The sequence below is a fragment of the Myotis myotis genome, unplaced genomic scaffold (assembly GCF_014108235.1).
Source record: "Myotis myotis isolate mMyoMyo1 unplaced genomic scaffold, mMyoMyo1.p scaffold_m19_p_22, whole genome shotgun sequence".
In the NCBI taxonomy this organism is placed as follows: domain Eukaryota; kingdom Metazoa; phylum Chordata; class Mammalia; order Chiroptera; family Vespertilionidae; genus Myotis; species Myotis myotis.
Genome location: NW_023416327.1, coordinates 2386340 through 2414274, shown reverse-complemented (window position 1 = coordinate 2414274; position 27935 = coordinate 2386340). Strand labels below are relative to the sequence as shown.

Here is a 27935-nt window from a genome sequence, read left to right as displayed (position 1 = left end):
CTGATCGACCAAACCTTTCAGGCAGACCCACCAGACAATCAATATCACCATCTGCTTGATTCACAGAGATTTGGGCATAAACACTTCCATTACAGCTCTGTGTTTAGTATCAAAAGCCTTTCCTTGTGGGCGTGTTTTCGCTACAGATCCCTTGCTGTGGGTTACATTTTGAAAACTGCTATTACAGATAAAGCGCCTTTCCAGGTACGCACGCTTCTGAGAAACAGATGTATTTATGCACACAAAGGTGTGTGCACACCTTTTCACGCACAGATGTCCATATCATGCCTGCGCCGCGTTCCCAGCACATGCCCACCGCGTGTGTGCGGCCGCGCACCCGAGTCCCGGCATAAACAGGCTGCCCTGGAACACGCGGAGCCCCACTGGCCTCAAAGTTTTTTGTTTTGTTTTTTAGTTTGAAATAGTTTTATTGGCTCATAAGACCTTAAATCACCATTACATTTTTTTTACCAATTAAAACTACCCAGAATATACATTTTTAAAGCGAATAAAATATTTCACAGAACTGAATTCTGAAAGGACACTATGATTTAAATACTATGACAAAATAGGTAATTCCTTAGAACATTACTTCATTGACCAAAGCTGCCAGACACTTCCATACCCATGACCACTATAGAGTGAAAATGAACACAGTTCAGCATTACACACTTAGCTGAAGCAGCTGTGCCTCCACTCAAGAAACTCTCAAATTTCTAGCACAGAAAGTTGGGCTGTTTTAACTTTTACCAGGAAACCAACTTCACAATCCATTTCCTCTCTTCCTGGCCATTGAAGAAGAAGAAGAAGAAGAAGAAGAAGAAGAAGAAGAAGAAGAAGAAGAAGAAGAAGAAGAAGAAGAAGAAGAAGAAGAAGAAGAAGAAGAAGAAGAAGGAGAAGGAGGAGGAAGAGGAGGAGGAGGAGGAGGAGGAGGAGGAGGAGGAGGAGGAGGAGGAGGAGGAGGAGGAGGAGGAGGAAGAAGAAGAAGAAGAAGAAGGAAGAAAAGAAAATAACATCCTTCTGCTGTCAGAGCCTCAGAGTCAGCATCGCCTCTGCTGAAGAGATCCCTCCTCTCGATGCTTCGGGCAGGCGTCCTTGGCCCACACACAGGCTCGCTGGACGTGGGGTTGTATTTGCAGCCCTTGCCATAGCCCAGGGCCTTCCTGAGCCGGTGAGCGCGTTCCTCAGGTGCAGCGGGAGGGGCAGAGGCCCTGGGGTTCCGCAGGCTTTGCCGTTGTGGTAGGCGCTGTACACCTCAACAGACTGGGGCTCTGGCAAAACAGACTATACACTGGGCCGAAGCACTCGCATCCGGGCACGCCTACGAAGTGACAGCCCTGTAGGCGGCCACTGCTGTGGTCATGCGATGGGTCTGCCAACCTGTCTTCCTGGCAAACCTCACCAGCCTCCTGGCCACAGACAGCGTCCTCCCCTGCTAGCACGAGTGCCAGCCGGCAGCGGGAGGCGCGTGGACCCATGAAGAGCAGAGAGCAGCCGTAGTGCTCTTCTCCTGCTCGGCCACGTAAAGTGTGGCTTCTGGAGGCCTCCTCCACATCCCGCTCAGTGCTCAGTGATGGGACTGCGCCGGGAGAGCAGGCTGCCCGCTCTGCTTACAACACACCTTCCTGGAGCCTAACCGGACCGGCACCGCCAGCTGCAGTCCATTCAGTCCAATTCGGACTCCCCAGCAAACACCGGCTGCACGCGAACCTCTCCACCCCCACGGGGCCTGGGGCTCTGCGGGGGGGGGGGGGGGGGTAGAGGCGGGGCGGCCAGTGCCAGTAGGTGCCTCGGATCGCCAGCGGGTCTTTCTTTATTTTTAAAAGACTGTGCCGCCCTGACCAGTTTGGCTCAGTGGATAGATAGAGCATAGGCCTGCGGACTGAAGGGTCCCAGGTTCGGTTCCGGTCGAGGGCATGTACCTTGGTTTCGGGCACATCCCCAGTGGGGGGTGTGCAGGAGGCAGCTGATCGGTGTTTCTCTCTCATTGATGTTTCTGACTCTCTGTCCCTCTCCTTTCCTCTCTGTAAAAAATCAATAAAATATATTTTTAAAAAAATAAAAAATAAGATAAATAAAATAAAAGACTGTGCCACACATGCCCGGCTCCCAGCGTTACCCCGGCCTGGGCGAGGAGCCGCCGGTGGTTTGCAGGCCGGCCACACCCCCAGTCATGGTGGTGGTGGGGGGGGTTCCCTCATGGTGACCAGTTGTTTGGTTGTTTCGGTCATGACGCCTCTTGGCCTTTTATTATTATGATTTTTATTGATTTTTAGAGAGACAGGAAGGGAGAGGGAGAGAGAGAGAAAAACCTTGATGAGAGAGAACATCAATCAGCTGCCTCCTGCACGCTCCCTACTGAGGATGGAGCCTGTAACCTGGGCCTGTGCCCTGACTGGGACTCCAACTGTGAACTCCCGGTGCACTGGCTGACACGCAACCACTGAGCCACAGCCGGGCAGTACCACTGTTATTTATGTAACAAACATTGACTTTGTTGGTAGTTATGCTCCTGTGCACGTGACTTTGTCCAGAACGACTTTGAAGCCGTGTGGAAAGAAGCGTGTTATGACGTGTCTGCCGCATTCCCATCCACACAATTCGGTAAATGAGCAAAGAATAGAGAAAGCGGTTTCTCTCCTGAAACGACTACTGTTTGTTTTCTTCCTGAAGCGGGAAACAGGGGGTTCATCTCAGGGAGATGGCCTTTCCCGGGGCTCCGCTCAGCCGCCAGGAGGCTGCGCCCTGGGAGCCCGGGAGCCACCCAGCCCTCGGCGCAGGGTGCTGCCGGCTCCCTCCCAGCACTCGCCTTTGGCTGGCGTAGGGGTTCTTCTCAGAACAGAAGTCGAATTTGTCTTTTTGGAGGTGGGGCCCAGGGGGCCTCCAGCAGAGGAGTCGGCACTTCTTCCCACTTCATCACGGCAGACGTTTGCAAGGCTGGCGTGCGCCCCAGGACACTGAGGGGTCACTGAGAGGTCGCAGTCGACTCCCGGTCAGGGCACATGCCTGGGTTGCAGGCTCGATCCCCAGCAGGGGGTGTGCAGGAGGCAGCCGATCAATGATTCTCTCTCATCATTGATGTTTCTCTCTTTCTCCCCCGCCCTTCCTCTCTCTCTAAAAATCAATAAAACATTCCTTTTAAAAAAGGCATTTCCAACAAGGACAGGCCTCATGAACACTGTGCCCCATCCGTTCACATGTGTGGGTGTCATTCTGAGTTCTTTTCCTTCCCAAAGACACGGCTGTCGTGAGTGAGTCATGAACGCCATGTCTGCACTCTGCTCCATGGGCTTCCAGGAAACACTCCAGGGTGCCCGCTGGGGCGCAGTCTTCAGGCCGGAACACGCGGAGGGAAGACGGAACCCGTGCGCGGGGCCACCTCGCCAGGAAATGTGACGAGCTGTGTTTCTTGGAGGCTTCACAGGTACTTTCTAAATCGGAGAAATGAGCACTGGCTTCTCAGCCTGAGGGGCTGCTGCTTTCGCCCCCGCAAAAGGACCGACCAGCGGCACCGAGCTGCGGACACGTTTTCCCCTGTGGCTTCTCCAAGGGGATACGTCCAGAGGCGGCTTTCCGTGCGATGCCTCGGAGAGGAGCGGGAGGAGGATAGGGGGCTCACGTGTGAACAGCGACAGCAGTGGCTTCAGGACAGCAGGGGTCATACTCTGCTCAGAAACGTGTTTGAGCTGAAACACGAAAACAATCTATGGTTCCATGAGTGCGAAAGGAAAGTGAGGCTGAGAAACGGAGCAAATGGCTGGCTTTCCCGCCAACGGGCCTGTGCTGCTTCGAGAGCCGGATGTTTCTTTTGATATCGATGGAATGGACTGAAATTTAAACTATTTACACTTAAAAGTAGTGATCACAGTGGCCAAGACATGGAGACAACCAAAGTGCTTTGCGATCGAGGGAGACTGGATGCAGAAGACACAGTCCGTGTACACAGTGGACTAGTCGGCCACGAGAAAGGATGAAATACGCCATTGGCAACAGCAGGGATGACCTTTAGAGCATATACTGAGTGAAGGAAGTTGATCAGGACAAGCTCAGGACCACACAATTTCACTCATATGTGGGCTGGAAAACTGAAGCTCGTGGACACAGACGGGAGAGTAGTGGTTGCCAGAGGGAAGCGGGGAAGGGGTCCTAACACAGGGTGACAGGAGCTCTGACTCCGGGTGGTGGGCACACGGTGCAACATACCGATCTTGTAAATAGAACCCACACCTGAAACCTGTATGATCATAATAACCAATGTCACCCAATACATTTAATAAAATCAAGAAATAAGATGTTTTTAAAGTCGCCATCAGCCCTGGCCGGGTAGCTCAGTTGGTTGGAGTATCGTCCCCATAGGCCAAGGTTGTGGGTTTAATGTCTGGTCGGGCACATATGAGAGTCAACCAATGAGTGTGGAACAACAGTAAGTGGAACAACAAATCCATGTTTCTCTCTCTCTCTTCCTCTGTCTAAAATCAATAATTTTTTAAAATTCTTTAATCAAAATAAAAGTAAACGTAGTGATCAAACATTTATGTCACATACTCGCCAATACTGGTGGGAAAAATAAAGAATTGCTATTACCCTGAACGTGTGGGATAAAAAAAGTACATAAAGTTTGTCTTAACCCCAAACCGCTTCGGTCCCCTCCCTTCCAGACCTGTGTGACCCAGCAGGTGCCGACCTGAGACCGGCGGCCGGCAGGGGTGGCCGTTAGTCCTCAATCAAGGCTCCCCGTGAAAGCACTTCCAACACGCAGCCTCGGGGACTCCTGCAGAAACACCCCATCCAAACGCCGTTCTGCTGGAATCACTGATTTCGCAGGCTCTGTGTCTGCCAGGACAGGGCGCTGGGATGGGGCTGGGCAGTAACAAACCAACGGCACGCAGGCATCCGCCAGAGCAGCGGTCACCATCCGGTGGTCCGTGAGGTCCAAAAGGCTGGCGACCACTGCGCCAGGGGATGCGCACAGCTGCCGAGACAGCCCGGGCGGGGCGGGGGCAGAGCCGCTGGCCTCGCTCCTGGCTGGAGATTCGGAACATGTGCGGTGGGAGGGAGGCAAACCACCAACGGTACCCCCCAAACACCACCGGGTTTCCTGGGTTACAGGCTGGACGTGCTTGAGCTGAGAGCTCTGGTCCGCCAGGTCCTATTTCCCAGGCCACTCATTCTCGTGTAACTCCAACACTGAACCCAAAGAATGAGGCGGACGAGAGAACAGGGACTCTGCTGCCCCCGAAGCAGCCGATACCACTCCAACACCACGACGCCCACCTGGAGCGTGGAGCCCGCCACGGAGCAAGACACCACCACCAAGCACGGGGCCTGCCAGAGCAAGATGCCCGCCACAGAGTGGGGGCGCGCCACGGAGTGAGACGCCCGCCACAGAGCGCGGAGCCCACCGCGGAGCGAGATGCCTGCCACAGAGCACGGGGCCCACCACGGAGTGAGACACCTGCCACGGAGCACGGGGCCCACCACGGAGTGAGACACCTGCCACAGAGCACGGGGCCCACCACGGAGTGAGACACCTGCCACGGAGCACGGGGCCCACCACGGAGTGAGACACCTGCCACAGAGCGCGGAGCCCACCACGGAGTGAGACACCTGCCACAGAGCACGGAGCCCACCACGGAGCGAGACACCCGCCACAGAGCACGGAGCCCCCCACAGAGCACGGGGCCCACCACGGAGCGCAGAGCCCACCATGGAGCGCGGAGCCCACCACGGAGCACGGAGCCCACCACGGAGCGAGACGCCCGCCACAGAGCACAGAGCCCACCACAGAGCACGGGGCCCACCACGGAGCGCAGAGCCCACCACGGAGCGCGGAGCCCACCACGGAGCACGGAGCCCACCACGGAGCGAGACGCCCGCAACAGAGCACGGAGCCCACCACAGAGCACGGGGCCCACCACGGAGCGCAGAGCCCACCATGGAGCGCGGAGCCCACCACGGAGCACGGAGCCCACCACGCAGCACGGAGCCCACCACGGAGCGAGACGCCCGCCACGGAGCACGGAGCCCACCACGGAGCGAGACACCCACCACGGAGCACGGAGCCCACCACAGAGCACGGAGCTCACCACGGAGCGTGGGGCCCACCAGGGAGCGAGACGCCCGCCACAGAGCATGGGGCCCACCACAGAGCACGGAGCCCACCACGCAGCACGGGGCCTGTGATGGGAGCTCCAGTGGGACCTGGCAGCAGGGCCACACCTGGTTCCCCAGCCCGAGACAATGCAGTTCCGTGCACCCCAACCCGCTCTCTGTGGCAGAGATGAAGGAAAGACTAACCAGTGTGGGAGTTGCTGTCCGCTGTCCACAGAAGGTGAGGAGGTGAGGCCTGTGTGGGGCCAAGCTGGCGTCCTGGGGGGACCACCTCATCGAACCTCAGGCAGGCCCCAGAGTTGTTTCCCCCACAGTGAGCACAGGCAACAAGAAAACCTGAGGGGAGGCCTGTAAAATGCAAAATAAGCCCCATGGTGGGCAGCCATCCCCTACACCCAAGAGGTGGCAGGTTTGAGCCCTGGCCAGGGCAGATATGGAAGGCAATTGATCGATGTTCCTCTCTTTCTCTCTCCTCTCTTCCTCCCTCCCTCTCTCTAAAAATCAATAAATGGATCCTCAGGTGAATATTAAAGAAAAATATTGAAAATGCAAATTTGTCTCAAATACTGTCACGTATTTCTTAATCCTCATCTGAGGATATTTTTCCATTGGTTTATAGATATATACTTTTATTGATTTCAGAGAGGAAGGGAGAGAGATAGAAACATCAATGATGAGAGAGAACCACTGATTGGCTGCCTCCTGCACACCCCCTACTGGGGATCGAGCCCACAACCCGGGCATGTGCCCTTGACCGGAATTGAACCTGGGACCCTTCAGTCCACAGGCTGATGCTCTACCCACTAAGCCAAACTAGCTAGGGCTCCATTGATTTTTAGGGAGAGTGGAAGAGAAAGGGAAAGACAGAGAAACATCAATGTGAGGGAAGCACATCAATTGGTTGCCTCCTGCAACCAAGGTACATGCCCTTGACTGGAATTGAACCCGGGACCCTCTGGTCCACAGGCCAACGCTCTATCCACTGAGCCAAACTGAGTAGGCTCAAATACTGTCACTTTTTAAGATAGCAAAGGAGTGCCCTGGCCAGGTATTTCAGTTGGTTAGAGTATCGTCCTGATACACCAAGGTTGTGGGTTCGATCCCCAGTCAGGGCACATATGTTTGAGCCTAAAGGGAAGCTGGGGCTCTGGTGATGGTCGGCTGGCTCCCTGCTCCCCTGGAGGAGGCGATGGCAGAGCACAGGCCTGGCAGGACTGTCCCGGTCAGAGAACTGGGGATGGGCTTTAACCACAGAAACGCTGCTGCACGCTGTACTCTGAGCCACAGCTCACTTGGTGCCCACCCCCTGCACTCGACACTGGAGGACCTGAGGATGGACACACCACTGAGCTTCCCACCCAGGATGGGAGGCATCTGAACAGGGACCACAATTCCAGGGGGTCCAGGAGGCCTGTGTGGGCATACGGCCCCGCCTGTGGGCACCAAGGCCCCGGCTGCAGAAGGACGCATCGTCCACTCTCCCCAGGCAGCCCTTCTCCACTCCGGCTCAACGACGACGAGCAGCCGGGAAGCCCTGATGAAACAGACGCCACTGCCTCTCGGCTGCAGGCAGTACAGGCAGGGCAACGTGCGGCATCATTTCAGAAACTGCTCTGAAGTCTGGCACAGGGACAGGCTGGCTCCGAGTGCATGTGGAAGGCGGGGGGCCTGACTGCGGGGACGGAAGTTCATCAAGGACAGACCCTCCTGCCCTGGCCAGTTGCTCAGTGGTTAGAGCACTGGCCCACAATGCAAAGGGTCTCAGGCTCCATCCGGTCAAGAGCCCGTCTGGGAGTCCCAACAACAACACAGAGCAGGGTAACGATTAAAGAACCAGCTCTAGGCAGTGGACTTCCCCAAACCAGTTTTAAGTGCAATAGAGAAAATAAACCCTTGCTACTGGATAGAGAGGCTGTATAGCCTCAGAGGCCAATCCAAAAACACTGCCACCCAGAGGCTGAGCCACAAACTGACTCTTAGGTAAACACAAATTAAGGCAGTCTGGGACACAAATACAGCCTGCTTTAAAATCAGGACTGTGGTTTACAACACGGAGGAACAGTGTATTGCAGGGAAATTCAACACTCTCCTGAATACCTGGCAGGACTAAGGCGAGCCAGACTGAAGAGTAGAAGAACCGAAGGACCTTCACTACTGCAAACATTTTTTTTTTTCTTTTTTCACCTTTTAACTAAGAAACCAATTTTTTTTTCTTTTTCCATCACCTGATTTTACCCTTCTAATTACTACATTTTTATTTTTAATCAGTATTATTACTGCTACCATTTTACCATTTTTTAAAGTGCCATTTTATTTTCTCTTTATTTTATTTTGGGATTAGTGTTCTCCATTCTATTTTCATCGTTCCTTTAGCATCATTTTTCTCTACCTCAATTTTACCTCTATGCTAAAACCCTCTACCTCACTTTTCCCTTTTTGTTGTCCTGTTTCTCTTACCCTATTCCTGCTTTAGATTTTCCTTATTCCTTCTTTTTACCCCCTGTCAAAATTTCACCCTACTTATATATCCTATTTCCAATCCACTGCTCTAAATCCTAATACACCTCTCCCTTATCTTTCTTCTCTATAAAAAATTTTTTTTCTTCTTTTATCTTTCTATTGTTTTGTTGCTGTTTGCTTGATTGTTGAGTATATTGGTTTTTTTTGTTTTGTTTTAGGATAGGTTGTGAGGTTGTTTTGCTTTTTATTTTTATTTTTTTCTGCTAGTTTTTCCCTTTCTTCCCCCCCCCCCCGCCCCCCCGGTTATTTTTGTGCTTCTGTTTTCCCTCGCCTCACTTGATATTATTGGTTGTTTGTAGTTTGCATTCATCTCCAGGGAACTGTTGCTGGAATTTGTTGGGATTAGTGGCAGTTCTATCGGAGTTTTCTCCTCATATAAATAGTCTCTTCCCCTCTTCTACTTCATTCTCTCTTTTCGCTCTTTTTTTTTCTTTTTTCCCCCCTCCTTTTTCCCAATTTCATTTTTGCACTCCTTTTTTTCTTATTTTTTTTTTCGTTTCTTTTTTCTCTTTTATCTTTTTCTCTTCTTTCTTCTTTATCCCCTAATTCTCTTAATTCGGGTGGTCACCTTTATTTGGGATTATTAATATCGTGAATACATTTGTGTTCACTGCCTGGTACGTTGTGCCTTGTTGAGTTGTATTTTGTGCCTTTAAATCAATGCAGCAGATCCAAGCAACAGCAGCCTCCTGATCACCACACCCTCTGTCTGAGGAACAGCAGCTAAATGTGAAAACTCCCCCAACCAGCCAGAAGAGCCACCACAGCTGTGAACAGCACCTACCAGAGGAGCTGCTGCCAACTGAGGAGCAGCTGCTACCTCAACTGCCTGAGCAGCAACCACAGCCCGAGGAGCCACTGCTGCACAGGGAGCAGCCACTGAATGACTCAACATCTAGATATGTCAGTGAGATCAAACATGGGTAGACAAAGAAACCCCCAAAGGAAAGAAAAGAAGGACTCGCCAGAAAAGCAGCTAAGTGATACGGAGGCATGCAACATGACAGAAAAAGAATTCAGAATAAGGGTCCTAGAGTGCATAAACCGGATGGAGGAAAAAATCAACAGCTTATGCAAGAAGCAAGAAGAAACAGATGAAAAACTCAATAACTTATGTAAGACCCAAGAAGAAATGAAGAGCGACATAGCTGCAATAAAAAACACCATTCAAAGTATCAACAGTAGACTAGGAGAAGCGGAGGACCAAATTAGTGAATTAGAAGACAAGGAAGCAAAACACACCCAAACTGTACTACAATTGGAGAAAAAAATTAAAAGACAGGAGGAGAGCCTAAGGGAGCTTTGGGACAACATGAAATGAAACAACATACTAATAATAGGGGTGCCAGAACAACAGAAAGAGTAATAAGGATTAGAAAACCTATTTGAAGAAATAATATCAGAAAACTTCCCTGAGGTGGGGAAGAAAAAAGTCACAAAAGCACAGAGAGTCCCAAACAAGGTGAACCCGAAAAGACCCACACCAAGACACATCATAATTACCATGGCAAATGTTCAGGACAAAGAGAGAATCTTACAGGCTGCAAGAGAGAGACAGAAAGTTACATACAAGGGATCTCCCATTAGATTGTCAAATGATTTCTCAACAGAAACACATCAGGCCAAAAAAGAATGGACCGAAATTTACAAAGTGATGCAAAGCAAAGGACTAAATCCAAGAGTACTCTATCCAGCAAGGCTATCATTCAAAATTGAAGGGGAGGAAAACCAAGGCTGGGATGGCGGCATAGGTTAACGCTGGAGTTTGCTGCCTTGAACAACTACTTCAAAAGTGAAACTAAAAAATGGAACGGACATCACCCAGAACCACAGGAACGCTGGCTGAGTGGAAGTCCTACAACTAGGAGGAAAGAGAAACGCATACGGACACTCAGAGGAGGCACAGTGCTGAAGTCAAATTCTGAGGTGCGGAGTGCGCGGAGCGGGCTGGCGGCGGAGGGCGCGGTTGGCGTTTTCAATCGGGAGGGAGTCGCAGACTCTGAGCTCCAGATACAGGCGAGTCTTTAGGGACCCAGACTCAAACGGGAGAAGCGGGACTGTCTGGCTTCGGTCAGAGCGAGTGCAGCTTTCTCTCCGAAGTTTGCAGCGGGTGCTGGGACTCAGAGAAGCAGAGCCCCTGGGGACAGGACTGAGAGCCGCAATAACTGCTCTCTCCAGCCCACCCTGTTGATCCTGTGCGAACTGCCCCGCCCAAGCCCTGCACAAAGGCAATTGCCGGATAGCCTCAGGCAAACGCCAGATTAGCACCTCCCTAGAGTACAGAAGTTCTCTCACTGCAGATACAGCTGATTCTCATAGCCACTTGGCCTGGAGGTCAAACCCTCCCTGGTATTAGCTACAACAATCAAGGTTTAACTATAAGACTGCGCACAAAGACCACTAGGAGGTGCACCAAGGAAGCATAACAAAATGCAGAGACAAAGAAACAGGACAGAATTGTCAATGGAAGATATAGAGTTCAGAACCACACTTTTAAGGTCTCTCAAGAACTGTTTAGAAGCCACCGATAAACTTAATGAGATCTACAAGAAAACTAATGAGACCCTCGATCTTATATTGGGGAACCAACTAGAAATTAAGCATACACAGACTGAAATAACGAATATTATACAGACTCCCGACAGCAGACCAGAGGAGCGCAAGAATCAAGTCAATGATTTGAAATGCGAGGAAGCAAAAAACACCCAACCGGAAAAGCAAAATGAAAAAAGAATCCAAAAATGCGAGGATAGTGTAAGGAGCCTCTGGGACAGCTTCAAGCGTACCAACATCAGAATTATAGGGGTGCCAGAAGAAGAGAGAGAGCAAGATATTGAAAACCTATTTAAAGAAATAATGACAGAAAACTTCCCCTACCTGGTGAAAGTAATAGACTTGCAGGTCCAGGAAGCGCGGAGAACCCCAAACAAAAGGAATCCAAAGAGGACCACACCAAGACACATCATAATTAAAATGCCAAAAGCAAAAGACAAAGAGAGAATCTTAAAAACAGCAAGAGAAAGAAACTCAGTTACCTACAAGGGAATACCCATACAACTGTCAGCTGATTTCTCAACAGAAACTTTGCAAGCCAGAAGGGAGTGGCAAGAAATATTCAAAGTGATGAATACCAAGAACCTACAACCAAGATTACTTTATCCAGCAAAGCTATCATTCAGAATTGAAGGTCAGATAAAGAGCTTCACAGATAAGGAAAAGCTAAAGGAGTTCCTCACCACCAAACCAGGATTATATGAAATGCTGAAAGGTATCCTTTAAGAAGAGGGAGAGGAAGAAAAAGGTAAAGATACAAATTATGAACAACAAATATGCATCTATCAACAAGTGAATCTAAGAATCAAGTGAATAAATAATCTGATGAACAGAATGAACTGGTGATTATAATAGAATCAGGGACATAGAAAGGGAATGGGCTGACTATTCTTGGGGGGGAAAGGGTTGTGCGAGATGCAGGAAGAGACTGGACAAAAATCGTGCACCTATGGATGAGGGCAGTGGGTGGGGAGTGAGGGCGGAGGGTGGGGAGTGAGGGCGGAGGGTGGGGCGGGAACTGGGAGGAGGGGAGTTATGGGTGGGAAAAAAGAGGAACAAATGTAATAATCTGAACAATAAAGATTTAATTAAAAAAAATTGAAGGGGAAATAAGAAGCTTCACAGACAAAAAAAGGCTAAGGGAGTTTATCACCACCAAGTCAGCAATGCAAGAAATGCTAAAGGGACTGGTGTAAAAAGAAGAAATACTTAGCTCAGAAAGAAAACAGCCACACACAAAAAGAAATGGCTACAAACAAGTACATTTCAATAATAACTTTAAACGTAAACAGACTAAATGCTCCAACCAAAAGACATCGAGTGGCTGAATGGATAAAAAAACATGACCCATACATCTGCTGTCTACAAGAGACCCACCACATTAGAAGGGACTCACACAGACTGAAAGTGAAGGGATGGAAAAATATCTTTCAGGCAAATGGAAATGAAAATAAAGCTGGGGTAGCAATACTTGTATCGGACAAAATAGACCTCAAAGTAAAGACCATACCAAGAGATAATATGAAGGCCACTTCATAAAGGGATTGATACAACAGGAGGATATAACCCTGATAAACATATATGCACCCAATGCAAGAGCACCCACATACATGAAAAAAAACTCCTGGAAGATATCAAAGGAGAGATCGACAACAATACAATCATAGTAGGGGACTTTAATACACCACTGACATCACTGGATAAATCCTCTAGACAAACAATCAGCAAAGAAACAGCAATCCTAAATGACTCACTAGATCAGCTGGACTTAATTGACATCTTCAGAACACTTCACCCCAAAGCCACGGAATATACATTCTTCTCAAGTGCTCATGAGACATCTTCAAAAATAGACCACATATTGGGTCACAAAGTCTCCCCAAATTCAAGAAGATTGGAATCATACCAAGCATCTTCTCAGACCACGATAGCATAATATTAGAAATAAACTACAATAAAAACAACCCCAAATACTCAAACACTTGGAAGCTGAATAGCATGTTATTAAATATTGATTGAGTTACCAATGAGATCAAAGAAGAAATTAAAAACATCCTGGAAACTAATAACAATGAAAACACAACAATCCAAAACCTATGGGACACAATGAAAGCAGTCCTGAGAGGGAAGTTTTATAGCTCTACAGGCCTATCTCAAAATACAAGAAAAAATGGTAGTAAATCATCTAACTCTACATCTCAAAGAATTAGAAAGAGAGCAACAAGAAAACCCCAGAGTGAGCAGAAGGAAGGGGATAATAAAGATTAGAGCAGAAATAAATGACATAGAGACCAAAAAAAAACAATACAGAAAATCAATGAAACCAAGAGCTGGTTCTTTGAAAGGATAAACAAGATTGACAAACCTCTAGCCAGGCTCACCAAGAAGCAATGAGAGAGGACCCAAATAAACAAAATCAGAAACGATAGAGGTGAAATAACAACAGACCCCACAGAAATACAAATGATTGTTAAAAAATACTATGGACAACTCTACTCCAACAAACTAGACAACCTGTAGGAAATGGACATATTCCTAGAAAAATACAACCTTCCAAAACTCAATCAGGAAGAATCTAAAAATCTCAATAAGCCAATAACTATGGAAGAAATTGAAGCAGTCCTAGACACAGAACCTACACAGAACCTAGACACAGAACCTAGACACAGAACCTACACAGAACCTAGAGACAGAAGAACTTCGCTGGAGAGAACATGGCAAAAGATCCTGGACAGAAACTGGCCACAGAACCTAGAGACAGAACCTAGAGACAGAACCTGACTGAAGAACCTAGAGACAGAACCTAGCGAGAGAACATGGCAAAAGATCCTGGACAGAACCTGGCTACAGAACCTGGCAGGAGAACCTGGACAGAACCTGGCGACAGAACCTGGCTGGAAAACCTAGCGAGAGAACATGGCAACAGAACCTGGTGAGAGAAGATGGCAACAGAACCTGGCAACAGAACATGGCAGGAGAACCTGGATAGAACCTGGCTAGAGAACCTTGTCACAGAACTTGCCTGGAGAACCTGGAGAACCTGGCTGGAGAACCTAGCAAGAGAACATGGACACAGAACTTGGCTGGAGATTGTGGCTAGAGATCCTGGCAAGGCTGCTGATCAACTGAACGCTGTCTCCATGTCATTCCTTCTTCGCCGACTCCATCCACACTTTTGGGGACCCCTGGACCTGCTGGGGTTGGACCCCAGCATCTGGCGCCTGAACAGGGACCCCTAGGTAAGTGCCCCGCACTCGGGACGGATAGGACTCCACCGTAGGAAGAGGGTGGATAGTCTTCGCCGACTCCGTCCACACCTTTGGGAACTCCTGAAACAGGATTCCCCTGGGTAAGCCCCCCCACCCCCATTGAGAACCCCACACTCGGGACGGATAGGACTCCACCAGGGTACTGCAGACCCCCTATAGAGGATAAGTAGGGTAAGAAGGTGGATAGTACAGAACTTAGATTGAGAAGATGTGCCATACTGAGTCCAAAGAAAGAAGACTCTGTATTGATTCTTAGATTGAGAAGATGTGCCATACTGAGTCCAAAGAAAGAAGACTCTGTATTGATCTTTTAACACATATGCTTGCTAGCAGAGGAATTAAGGTTACTCCCAGTCAGACAGAACGTTTTATACAAGAAGTATGTCCATGCTTTTCTGAGGAAGGAAAGGTAAATGTAAAGGCATGGGAGGAGGTAGGCCCAAGGAGCCTTATCCTTAACCCCACTGCAGCCTTTCCACCCCGGGAAAGTGCAGGATTGGCAAGCTCTCCCTGGGGTGATAGATCAGGACTCAGGTAATAGCGGAAAGCGCCAATCCTACTCTTAAAATGGATACAAGAGAGCATTTGGGGTTTTTCTTTTTAATGCCTGCTTTTAAAAAATAAAAAAGGGGGAATTTGCCAGGAGCCGGTCCATCCTTGCTGTTTCAAGGGACCTGGCATATATGGCATACTGTTCTTAATATGTTTGCTCACCTTCTTGGCACTATGTGTTTTAACCAAGATCACCTCTCTGAGAAAGGTTGTTTCCCCAGGTAGGGATTTTCCCCTGAAGTTAGGGAGGGAATAAAACCCCTTAACTAAGTGCCAGGCGGGTAATTAATCACTTTAACTACGAACAATCATGCTTAAGCTACATAATCTTTACTCCCTGGAATGGAGATAAGAAATGCCCTAACCTTTGGAATAGAGATTGATAGGATTGGAATCAACTGGTATAAATACAGATGTAACAACAGCTCTACAGAACCTAGACAGAACCTAGACACAGAACCTACACAGAACCTAGAGACAGAAGAACTTCGCTGGAGAGAACATGGCAAAAGATCCTGGACAGAAACTGGAGACAGAACCTAGAGACAGAACCTAGCAAGAGAACATGGCAAAAGATCCTGGACAGAAACTGGCCACAGAACCTAGAGACAGAACCTAGCAAGAGAACCTGGCTGAAGAACCTAGAGACAGAACCTGGCTACAGAACCTGGATAGAACATGGCAAGAGAACCTGACTAGAACCTGGTGACTGAACCTGGCTGGAGAACCTGGACAGAACCTGGCTGGAGAACCTAGAGAGAGAACATGGCAGGAGAACCTGGCTTCAGAACCTGGCTAGAGAACCTAGACACAGAACTTGGCTGGAGATCCTAGGCAGAACTTCGCTGGAGATCCAGACCAGAACTTGGCTGGAGATCCTGGCTAGAGATCCTGGCTAGGCTGCTGAGCAACTGAACGCTGTCTCCGTGTCATTCCTTCTTCGCCGACTCCGTCTACACCTTTGGGGACCCCTGGACCTGCTGGGGTTGGACCCCAGCACCAATCAGAAAGGATATATGCACCCATATGTTCATAGCAGCACAATTCACCATAGCTAAGATCTGGAAACAGCCTAAGTGCCCATCAGTAGATGAATGGATTAGAAAACTGTGGTACATCTACATGATGGAATACTATGCTGCTGTAAAAATGAAGGAACTCTTATCATTTGCAACGGCATGGATGGAACTGGAGAGCATTATGCTAAGTGAAATAAGCCAGTCAATGAAGGAAAAATACCACATGATCTCACTCATTCATGGATAATAAAGACCATTATAAACTGATGATCAAAAATAGATACAGAGGCAGAGCAGCCTCAAACAGACTGTCAAACTGCAGCGGGAAAGCCAGGGAATGTAGGGGGGCAGGAGGGAAGCGGGTAAGAGATCAACTGAAGGACTTATATGCATGCATATAAGCATAACCAATGGACATAAGACACTGGGGGGTAGGGGAGGCCAGGGGATTGTCAAGGGTAGGGGGAAAAAGGAGACATATGTAATACCCTTTGTAATACTTTAAGCAATAAAACAAATAAAAAAAATTAAAATACAATAAAAAATAAAAAAGAGCTCGTCTGGGCGCAGGCCCCTACCCCAGCTGGGGAGTGTGGGGGAGGCAACCAATCGATGTGTCTCTCTCACAGCAATGCTTCTCGTGCTCCTTTCTCCCCTCCCCCTCCCTTCCACTCCCTAAAATCAATGGAAAACTGTCCTCCAGTGAGGATTCACAGAAAAGGCAGGCCCTCCTGAGTCACTCCTTCCTAACTCTGCTGAACTTATGCAGATGGTGAGCACACGGGACAGCTGCACACACATGAGCAACCATGAGCCATCAGGTCGAAGGGCAGGGCTAAGGCACCTGCCACCCCTGTCACTGGAGCGGAGAGCGCGGCGCGGACACCCCGGGCTCCAACAGGCCGTGAGCCCCGCCTGCAGCAGAGTCCCTGTTGGCTCGGGCTCATGGCTGGTCTGGTCGTGATGGTCAGTATGCCTGTGCTTGGCCAGGCTGCTGCCCAGCCCTGTGATAAACACCAGTGGGCGTGGCTGTGAAGGTGTCTGGAGAGGAATTAGCACATCAATCAGGGGGGCCTCGTCCTGTTTGGTGAGGCCTGAGAGCGAGCAGGTTGTCCAGAAGGGAGTCCCTCCCTCAGAAAACTAGAAACAGCACGTCCCTTGTCCCTCACCCGGGCAGGCAGAGTGGCCCGCAGAGCTGCTTTCTGAGGCCGTGTGGAGGGGGCGGGAACTGGATCGGGGCGCTGGGCCTGGCTCAGACCACCCTGGGAGCCTCCTCCCCAGAGCCTTGCTGGATCGCTAAGACGATGTGTGTTAGAACAGGCACGGCTGTAGAGATGCTGTTCTATAAACGCTTTATTGAAACACCACGAGCACTCCACAGAGGAGACTCAGAAGTGTGCAGCCCTCCACACAGATCCAAACCCAAGGCCCCGCCCCCAGTCACGGCGGCCACTCCCCTCTGTGTCCTCCACTGGCTCCTGGCTCAGCAGGTTTGCGTGTGTTTCTATAACAACAGAGGATGTTTTTTCTCTACAGTATTTCACTGTATGAACATGCCACAATCACGCATTTCTTTGTGATAGATGCATATGTTAGTTCCAGTTTGGGGCTGTTTTTAATAATACTGCTAGGAAAATTCTTAGGCATTCTTTTTTGTATACCTAAGTATGAGTTTCTTTTTTTTAATTTTTAATTTTTATTTTTATTGTTTCAGAGAGGAAGGGAGAGGGAGAGAGAGATAGAAACATCAATGATGAGAGAGTATCATTGATCAATCATCAATGATGAGAGAGTATCATTGGCTGCCTCCTGCCCACCCCCTACTGGGGATCGAGCCTGCAACCCAAGCATGTGCCCTTGACCGGAATCGAACCTGGGACCTTCCAGTATGCAGTCCAATGCTCTATCCACTGAGCCAAACCAGTTAGGGCCTAAGTATGAGTTTCTGTTGGGTATACAATTGGAGCGGAATTGTTGGACCACAATAAATGAATTTGTTCCGCTTCCACAGATGTGAATCAAGCTGCTGGGAACATCCTTTGTATTTCTAAGTGTGCATTTCTGATGAAATTGCTGAATCCTAAGGAAAAAGTATATGTGCCTAGATTTGCTGCTTTATCTGCAGTAGCAATTTATGGGCTAAAGTTGTCCATAACATTCCTTTACTGTCTTATTGATGTCTGTAGGGTCTGTAGTGAGGTCCACTTTTTATTCCTGGTGATTTGGTCCTTCCCTCTTTTATTCTTGATCAGTTTTGCCAGAAATTTATATTAAAATCTTTTCTAAAGAACCAATGGTTGGTTTTGTTCATTCCCTCTGCTATACATTTGGTTTCTACTGCAGCATTTTTGCTCTTTCTTTTTCCTTCCTCCTCTTTCTTTGTTTCCTGTTCTTTTCTAAATTCTTGAGACAGATACTTGAATCATTTGTTTTCAACTTTTCTTCTTTCCTATAAAGCACTGAAAATCACCATTTCCTTCCAACCATAGCTTTAGCTGTATCCACAAATTCCATAATGTCATGTTGTCATGATCACCCGATTCAAGATATTTTCTAATTTCTATTGAGATCTCTTCTTTGATATATTGGGTATTTAGGGGAGTAATTTCCAAACATCTGGAGATTTTGTAGTTATCTTGTCTTTATTGGTTTCTACCTTAATTTCTTAAGCCGTAGAAACATTCTGGATGATGTCAACTTCAGAAATCCTCTGGCCCAACACAAAATCAATTTGGACAAATGTCCCGTTTACATTTGGCGAGCGCGCACCTTCGGCTTGGGCGGCCGCCGTGCTCTGTGTCGGCTCGGCGAAGGGCGCGCATCTCGTTCTTCACAGCTGCTGCATGTTTACAGGTTTGTTTTTTAGTGTTTTGGGGACAGTTTTTCTATCAATTATTTAGTGAGATATGCTAACGCCTCAAACTAGGCTGTTTTCTCTCGGCGTTTGCTGTGTACAGGCTGGAGTTGGAGCTTCAGGGCGCCCGGCTTATCAGTCCTGTGCCTGGAAGGCTGGCCCTCGTGCTTCCTCGGGGTCGTTTTGCTCTGAGCAGAGCTCCCCTGAGCCGCCTGTGGTCAGTGCGCCATGGTGTGGCCTTTGTCCTCTTATTTTCTATCTTTCCTGTCCCGACATGTCAGGTGGCCTCTCGTAAGCAGCATATAACAAGGCTGACTTCCTATCGGCGATCTTCATTTCCAATGGGAGCCTCTGTGCCTTTGTTTTCCCTGTGATTGTTGGTGCACTGGGGTTTGCACCTGTCATCTTATCACTGATTTTTATTTGTCCCATCTGCTTTATGTCTACTCTTTTTTTATTGATTTTTTTTTTTAGAGAGGGGAGGGGAGAGAGAAACATCAACTTGTTGTTCCGCTTATTGATGAATTCATTGATTGCTTCTTGTATGTGCCTGACTGGACACTGAACCCACACTTAGGTGTATGGGGATGACGCTCTAACCAACTGAGCTACCGGCCAGGGCTGCGCCTATTCTTTTCTCTCCTTTGTGGCCTTCTTTTGTAATTTTTATTGTTTTTTTTCCTTTGTTAGCTTGCTAGCTCCTCTTTTTGTGGTCACCCCAGTAATTACATCATCTTCCCCGACTTGTCACGGGGCAGCAGCCACCTCACCCTGGGCAGTGTGGCCCTGAGGACGCCGCCTGCGCCAGCAGGTCCGTGTCCACCCCCTGCCCGCCTGCTCTCCATCCCCTGTCTCCTGGCTCCCTGTGGCTACTTTCCATCTGCCAGCACAACTGCCCCTCGTGTTTTAGGGACACTCTTCTCTTGATGGCGCCTTGTGGGTTGATTTCACCTTCATAGCCAAACGCTCACTTCAGCGAGCGCCACGCCCCAGGCCGAGCCGCTGCTCTCACGCCTCCTCTGCTTCTGTCCCGGCTTCTGGCAAAGGGAACGCTGGGTCCCAGGTCTGTCTCCAGCTCCGGGTGCCCCCGATTTCCCTGTGAAGTTCAGGGGGTGGTTCTCTTTGAATTCAATCCATGACGCTGAACCACACAAAACTGCCAACAGGCAACCTTTTCTACCTACAAACGGCTATTTTGTGAAATTTTTTAAGTCCTAGGTTTGGTGTCTTTCTTCAGTTTTGGAAAGAAATCCCAGGCACTGTTTCCGCACCATTTTCTCCCTCTTCGGGGGCCACAGCTCCTGACGCAGGGACTCGCCCCAGCACCCCGGGCCTCACGCACTCTCTGCAGCTTTGCCAGCTCTGCTGTGACTGCGCGCTGCTTCCGACTGACCCGCTTCCAGGTCACCAGCCTCCCTCTGCCATGTCCAATCTCTGTCCTATCCATCCTGACACCCCTACACCTAGTGATGGTCCTTCCGTTTCACTGTTTTGAGCACAGAGCCCATTTCTCTGGTAACATTTCTCTCTTGTCCTGCACGTCCAGGACATATTAATCACAGCTCTGTCACAATGTATGTGTGACAAGTACCACAGCTGTCTGCAGACTCACTTCTATTTTCATGTCTTGGTCTTGGACGTTCACTCGTGACCACAGAACGCGAGTGCCAGGCATCGTGTGTGACACCGAAGGAGCACTGGCCTCCGGCTCCCCTCCCTCCTCAGCTCCCTGCCTCCCATCCAGGCTGCCCTGCGCATTCTCATAGGGCGCTCTCCCTGGCTCACCTGCACACCCAGGGTGTAACTCTCGGGGACCTCATTGAAACTGGGGCGGGGGGGGGGGTGTATGCGCCCCCTTCTGAGAGGCTCTGCGAGTCCAGCTCTGTCTCTTCTGCGCGGAGGCTGCCAAGAATGCTCTGCTCTTCCGCACTTGTCCCCGCGAGCCTCCCCCGGCGCTCCAGGGCTTCCGGCCACGCCTGCGACTTAACCCTCAGGTGGAGCACCGCCTTGCATAGTCCTCAGGCATTTGGATTTCTTCCAAGTTCCTGTTAAAATTTTTTGCCAATTTTTTCTTAGTTGTCTTTTTAAAAATAATTTGTTGGTTATGGGTGTTAAAATATCTTTTCCCATTCTGCCTCTGCTCCTCTAACTTTCTCCTTAGTGTGCTCTCCTATTAAGAGATGGTCTCAATGTTAATAGAGGAGATGAAATTATCAATCTTTTCCTTGGTGATTAGTGCTTTTTATGTCCTGTTTCAAAATCTTTGTCTACTCTGAGGTCATAAAAAAGTTATATTCTGCTCTAAAAAATCTTTATAGTTTTTATTTTCGTTTTTAATTTTTATTTATTGATTAGAGATAAAGAGAAACATTGATTTGATGACCCACTTATTTATGCATTAAGTAGAGACCTGGTGCATGAATTCGTGGGGTCCCTCGGCCTGGCCCATGGGATTGGGCCGAAACCGGGTCTCCAACATCCCCTGAGGGGTCCCAGATTGCGAAAGGGTGCAGGCCAGGCCAAGAGACCCCACTGGTGCACGACTGGGGCCAGGGAGGGATGCGGGAGATTGGCCAGCCAGGGAGGGACTGCGGGAGGGCTCTAGGGCGTGTCCGGCCTGTCTCACTCAGTCCTGATCGGCAGGACCCCAGCAGCAAGCTAACCTACCGGTCAGAGCATCTGCCCCCTGGTGGTCAGTGCATGTCATAGCGAGTGGTTGACCGGCCTTAGCATATCATTAGCATATTATGCTTTGATTGGTTGAATGGTTGACCAGACATTTAGCATATTAGGCTTTTATTATATAGGATTGGTTGATTCTTAGATGTGCCCTGATCAGGGATCAAACCCACAACCACTGGGATGACAACTGAGCCACCTGGCTAGGGCTATAGTTTTGCCTTTCAAACGTATAGTTGCTTCTTCTGAAAGAAATTAGATCTAATTTCATTTTTTTCTAATATGGATCTCAGCTGTTCTTCATCTTCAAATTTCATCCAAAATGTTTTGAGACCTTTCTCTATCAGCACCTATATAATTCCATCTTGAAGAAGAACCATAATTTAAAGAACATTTAGGATATTCGTGTTTTTGTCTATTCCAGTGTTTCAAAGAATCGTTTTACACTGGACTCTTTACGCATATGCCTAAGCATATTCATCATAAAATGTCATACCAGTGGACACGGTGAGTTAAAAGTATGCACTTTAAATTTTCTTAGATATTTGGTTTTCTTGTGTTGCTTAAAAACATTAATTTTCTCTCAAAATTATTTAAAAAGTTCTCCCCAAGTTTTCTAGTACTTATAAAATCCCATATTCTTTCAAGTTTTGGAGCCACCTGGATATTATTTTGGGTTAAGGAGCTTGGGAGGATCTAGCTATATATTTTCCCAATGTCTGGCCAGTTGTCCCCAAATCATTATTGAATAATACATTTTCCCCACTGATTACAATATCATTATCATATACTAAAATCCCATATGCATTTGGGTCTATTTCTAGACTTTCTGTTCTTTTCCTTCAATCTGTTTTGTGATCACAGCCACTCGGGTTTCAATATTCCATCTCATGAGGCACCACAGCGGGGAGTGTCAGTCCACACCGCACGGTCTCCGTTCAGAACTCTCCTATCAGCCTCATGCATTTTAAAGCTAGTTGCTTAATTACAAAACAATAATGGTGAATGTTTCATTGTGATTGTCTAGACCAGGGGTCCTCAAACTTTTTAAACAGGGGGCCAGTTCACTGTCCCTCAGACCGTTGGAGGGCTGGACTATAGTTTAAAAATAACTATGAACGAATTCCTATGCACACAGCGGCGGCAAAAACACCCAGCAGGCCGGAGAAATGTTTTCGGCGGCCGGAGAAATGTTTTCGGCGGCCGGAGAAATGTTTTCGGCGGCCGGAGAAATGTTTTCGGCGGGCCGGATAAATGTTTTTGGCAGGCCAGATAAATGTTTTCGGCGGCCGGATAAATGTTTTCGGCGGGCCAGGTAAATGTTTTCGGCGGGCCGGAGAAATGTTTTCGGCGGGCCGGATAAAAGTTTTTGGCAGGCCGGATAAATGTTTTCGGCGGGCCGGATAAATGTTTTCGGCGGCCGGATAAATGTTTTCAGCAGGCCAGATAAATGTTTTCGGCGGCCGGATAAATGTTTTCGGCGGGCCGGATAAATGTTTTCGGCGGGCCGGATAAATGTTTTCGGCGGGCCAGGTAAATGTTTTCGGCGGGCCGGAGAAATGTTTTCGGCGGGCCGGATAAATGTTTTTGGCAGGCCAGATAAATGTTTTCGGCGGCCGGATAAATGTTTTCGGCAGGCCAGGTAAATGTTTTCGGCGGGCCGGAGAAATGTTTTCGGCGGCGGAGAAATGTTTTCGGCGGCCGGAGAAATGTTTTCGGCGGGCCGCATGCAGCCCGCAGGCCGTAGTTTGAGGACCCCTGGTCTAGACATAAAGGTTAATGCAGAGGGAACTGATGTTTTTACAATATTGGTCCTGCTGCCTTGAACACTGCTTCCCAGCTGCCCGGCTGCCCTCTGCCGGCACTGGGAGCTGTGTGCCTCCTTTTCCTCTCCTCCGGCCTCTCCACTGGCTCCCGGCGGTCACGCCATTCTTCCTGAGGACTCCTGGTCGTGTTTGTTTAGTCGGGGCAGCTACGATAAATTCTTTCCATTTTTGGTGGCCTGAAAATGTTATTTCCATTTCCTGTTAGAAAGATACTTCCTCTGGGTATAGAATGGCTGACAGTGATTGTCTTTCAGTTCTTTAAAGTTTAAATTCCATGACCTTTTAGCTGCCTCCAATCCTGTTGAAGTTGTCTGTCAACTGCATAAGGAACCACCCCCAAAACTCATGGGTGTGAGACCACAGCGGGGCACTCTCTCCTGCTGCCTGTGAGCAGGCCGGCCCCGGCTCTCCTCCTGCGGGCCCGCGGGCTGGCTCCCGTCTGCATGAGCATGTCAGAGGGGCAGGGGGTTCTCAGTTTCGGGGCCAGCGCCTCTGGATTAATCCCCGTTTTCCACCCTCATCCGGCTGCCAGGGTGCATCAGAGAAGGTCGGTCCGGTGGCGGCCGGAGGGCCTGTGCTCGTCTCGCCTGCAGGCTAGGTGCCGCCTTTGCTCTGGCCCCTTGTGGGCTTCTTAAATTTGTATTTTCAACAGCTTCACATCTGTTCCCAAGTCCCAGGTGGATGCATGTTCTTCTTGGGACCCATGGTGCTTCCTGAGTTCTGCTTGATGTCTTTCTACATTTTGGAAACTCGTCAACATTGCTCCTGCCACTGCCTCTGCCCCTGAGCGGACTTCGATCACAGCGTGCCGTCTCTGACGCAGGCCCGCATGTCCCTCCCTCTCCATGTATTTCCCGTCGCTCTTCGATCTCTGGAGCTGGTCTTCTGGCCTCCTTCACACTCTCTAATCCCACTTCCACTGTGTCTGATCTGCTGCTAACCCACCAGCTTCATTCCTAAATTCAGTTCATGTGTTTTTCAGAACTGGAATTTCCACATGGTTCTTTCCTATAGATTACACTTCTCTGAAATTCTCCATGTACCAACCATTGTTCTGAACATATTAATCACCATTCTTTCAGTTCAAAGTCTGCGCCGGCCAGCACCTGTCTCTACTGTCTGCCTTTCGCTTCTTGGTCCTGCCGCCCTCTCCTTTCCTCCCGACAAAATAACAGCCTTGCGAGCAGCCAGTCTACAGCGCACCCAGAACTGTGTGGCTCAATTGAAATAAAGCATATGAATCTCCCACAAACTGTAAAACAGCAAAGGCATCAGCAATAATTGGTAGCATTTTTCAGTCTTTCAGTGTCTTGGGCTAATATCTTTAATAACGAAACACAGAATGCTGCCACTCAATTAGGAGGGGGTTGTTTACCTGAGACTATTTTGCATGGCAACCTGCAATTTCTTAAATGGCAAATTAGTCATTAGCATTTATTTGCATCTCTATAGAGAAATATAATTTATGCTAATGATGTTCTCATAGAAGCAATGAGGCTGAATCCCCCCTCACACCCTTTTGTTTGCTGCACAAGCACAGCTGGCATTTGGTGCAGATGCCATGGCATGTTTTGGGGGGAAGCTGTGAGCGGTCAGCTGCCCGCGGTTCTCAGCCAGGAGCACACAGCAGAGCCACTTCAAGGGGCTTTAAAAAGAGAAGGAAGGAAGGAAGCGGGAGGAGGCTGGGGCCTGACTCCCACCCCTGCCCCGAGATTTTGTTTCGACTCAGTCAGGCAGCACCTGGCACAGATACTAGTATTTCCAATGGGCAGCCATGTCGGCAACCACGCATATGGCCACACTCCTCATTTATAGGCGGGAAACCTGGCACCTTCCATGGAGAAGTGACTGGAACAGAAGTCAAGAAAACAGCCAGTGGCAGAGCCCATACCGGCCCCCACTTTCCTGACTCCCAAACCAATAGGTTTGTACCACAGAGTTCATCGCCGCATGCATGCACACGTGTTCACACACATCACACACACGTACACACGTACACACACACACACCAATCAATGACATCAAGCTTTCAGATTAAGAAAATGAAAACAACCCACAATGAAGAGACCAAACAAATGTTAAAGTTTGGGTCTAGTTGTTCTGTTTGTGATTCTTTTAAAGAGTGAAGAATCCAAACAAAGTGTCGATGCGCCTTCGCTTGTGGCGGAGGAGCCTGCGGCCCACTGAGAAGTTGGCGTAAGCAGCTCGAGGCCCTGACCCCGACCTGACTGGGCCAGTAGGAGACGCGTGGCTCAAGGGGTTAAGGCCAAAGACCAGCCGGGCCAATCAGATTACTAGCTGGAACCAGTGATGGGCACCAGACACAGGAGACTGACAGCCAGTCCGCCGGCCCGCCGCCGGCCCGCCACCGGCTGGAGAGTGTTTCTGTTCCCTGGACACGCCAGGCAAAACCCTGCCCAGGTCCTCAGCGCTGCAGGGGCGCCCCCGCCGCCAGCGAGAGGAAGCCTGCAGGGAGGGGTCTTTCCCGGCCACCACAGCAGGCCTGGCGCAGCCAGTACAGAGCTCCTGCCTCCGCGCACTGTGACGGGGAGGAAGCTCGACCCAGACGCACCGAGCAGCAGTGCGCACCTGCCCACGGACGCCCGGGCTCTGGCCTGCCGAGTGCTCCCGGCTGCGTTCCTCTCCCTGCTTATTCACAGCGACTCGCAGTCCCTCCAGCACCAGCAGTTACAAAGCCACCGGGAGCCACAAGCTCAGGTCGCATCCACGACGCCTGCGTGGCACAGGGCTCCATGTCCTACGCCCCAGAAGACGCAAAAGCAGTCCTCAGCCTTCTAACGGTTGGCAGTGCCCGCCCAGAGGCAGGCAGGATCAGCCAGTGACTCCACGGAAATTCAGGGCCCAGAGCCGCTCAGAGGGGGGCCACACCTGCAAATGGCCACGTCTGGGCACGTTTCTCCTGACTCGGGGCCCTGCCCTGCACGCCCGTCATGCAGACCGCCCCCCACCCCCGAGGCTGAGAAGTGTGACACGTGATCCGACCATAGAGCCCAAGATGCAGTAACAGGAGCCAAGGACATGCCAAGCCTGGTGCCCCTGCAGTGAGGCCCACGCATTGGACACATGTGTGTGTGCGTGTGTGTGCGCGCACGCACAAGTGGAGCTGGGCCCACTGCCTCTCATCCCCCTTCACGAAGGGAGGCTCAGGGCCAGTTCCTCCTCCTCCTGAGAGGCCCGTTCACGGCGCTTCCCAGTCCTCAGCTCAGGAGCCCCCTCCCTGCCTCTCAGAGGTCTAATGAGCCTCCTGGTCAGGCTGCGTGGCAGCCCCGCACCCTGGCTCTGAGCCTCAGCGGGGTGCCCTGCCCCTGTGAGGGCAGCGTGGGTGACAGCCTGTTGCTAACTCCCCAGAGGACGGTGCCAGGAGGTGGGCCCTTTCCTGCTGCTGCCGGATCTCCTGAATCGAATGCCACGAGCAGTGCCCATGCCTGAGTGAATGGGCACGGACCTTGTGCAGGGCACACGCAGCTGCGGTCGCCGTCACGGGGTGCAGGCCTATGAAGGAAGTAAGCTACTTCTGTTCTACACGTCTCCTGGCTGAGTGCTGCTCATGACAATGTGTCCACATGCTATTTGCATGATCCACTTGGAAGTAGAACATGAAGGGCCTAAAGGGTGGTGGACCCCTTCCCTTCTCACAAAAGCCCCTGCCTTGCCCTCACCGGTTTGGCTCAGCGGATAGAACATCGGCCTGCGGACAGAAGGGTCCCAGGTTCGATTTTGGTCAAAGGCATGTGCCTTGGTTGCGGGCACATCCCCAGTAGGGGGTGTGCAGGAGGTAGCTGATCAATGTTTCTCTCTCATCGATGTTTCTGACTCTCTACCCCTCTCCCTTCCTCTCTGTAAAAAATCAATAAAATATATATATATTTTTAAAGCCCCTGCCTTGGTGCGCTCCCCAGAGGCCACATGGAAGGCGCACCCCCATGGGAGGGGGGAGGGGGGAGCCCTCTGGGGGAGGGCACACACCACGGGCCCTGCAGGGGGAGGGCAGACTGCAGACTGCCATCAAGATCCAGGACACAGCCTGGCCTCGAGGCTCAGTGGTTGAGCCAGGAGGTCAGGGTTCCATTCCCTGTCAGGGCACAGGCCAGGGCTGCAGGCTCGATCCCCAGTGGGGGGCATGCAGGAGGCAGCCGAGGAGTGATTCTCTCATCATTGATGTTTCTCTCTCTCTCCCTCTCTCTCTGTCAGCCTGAATACCCACCCGTGCATGGACCACGTAGCTCATCCCCTCACCTGCCAGTCGCACTGGCTGCCGCCCACGCCCATGAGTAATGCCGCCGTGAATTTGGGTGCAATGTCCCTGCATCCTGCTCTCTGCCCGTTCAACCCGCGCAGCCTCAGGTTTTCTGTCTCGATACACAGTCGCCCCCCTGTGTCCCTGGCTTCCCAGCTGAGGATTCCACCCACTGATCGGACACAGTATGTTCTTTTTATCCTCACCCGAGGGTATTTTTTCCATTGATTTTTGGAGAGAATAGAAGGGAGGGGGTAGAAGAGAGAGAGAAAAACATTAATGTGAGAGACACAC

The 27935-nt window shown here is 50.0% G+C and overlaps 1 protein-coding gene across 1 annotated transcript in view; it reads right to left on the bottom strand.

Annotated features, from left to right (window-relative positions):
• Positions 1–27935, bottom strand: part of LOC118679016 (receptor-type tyrosine-protein phosphatase N2-like) — a 296986-nt gene that overhangs the window by 228401 nt on the left and 40650 nt on the right. The gene's annotated exons all lie outside the window — the stretch shown is intronic.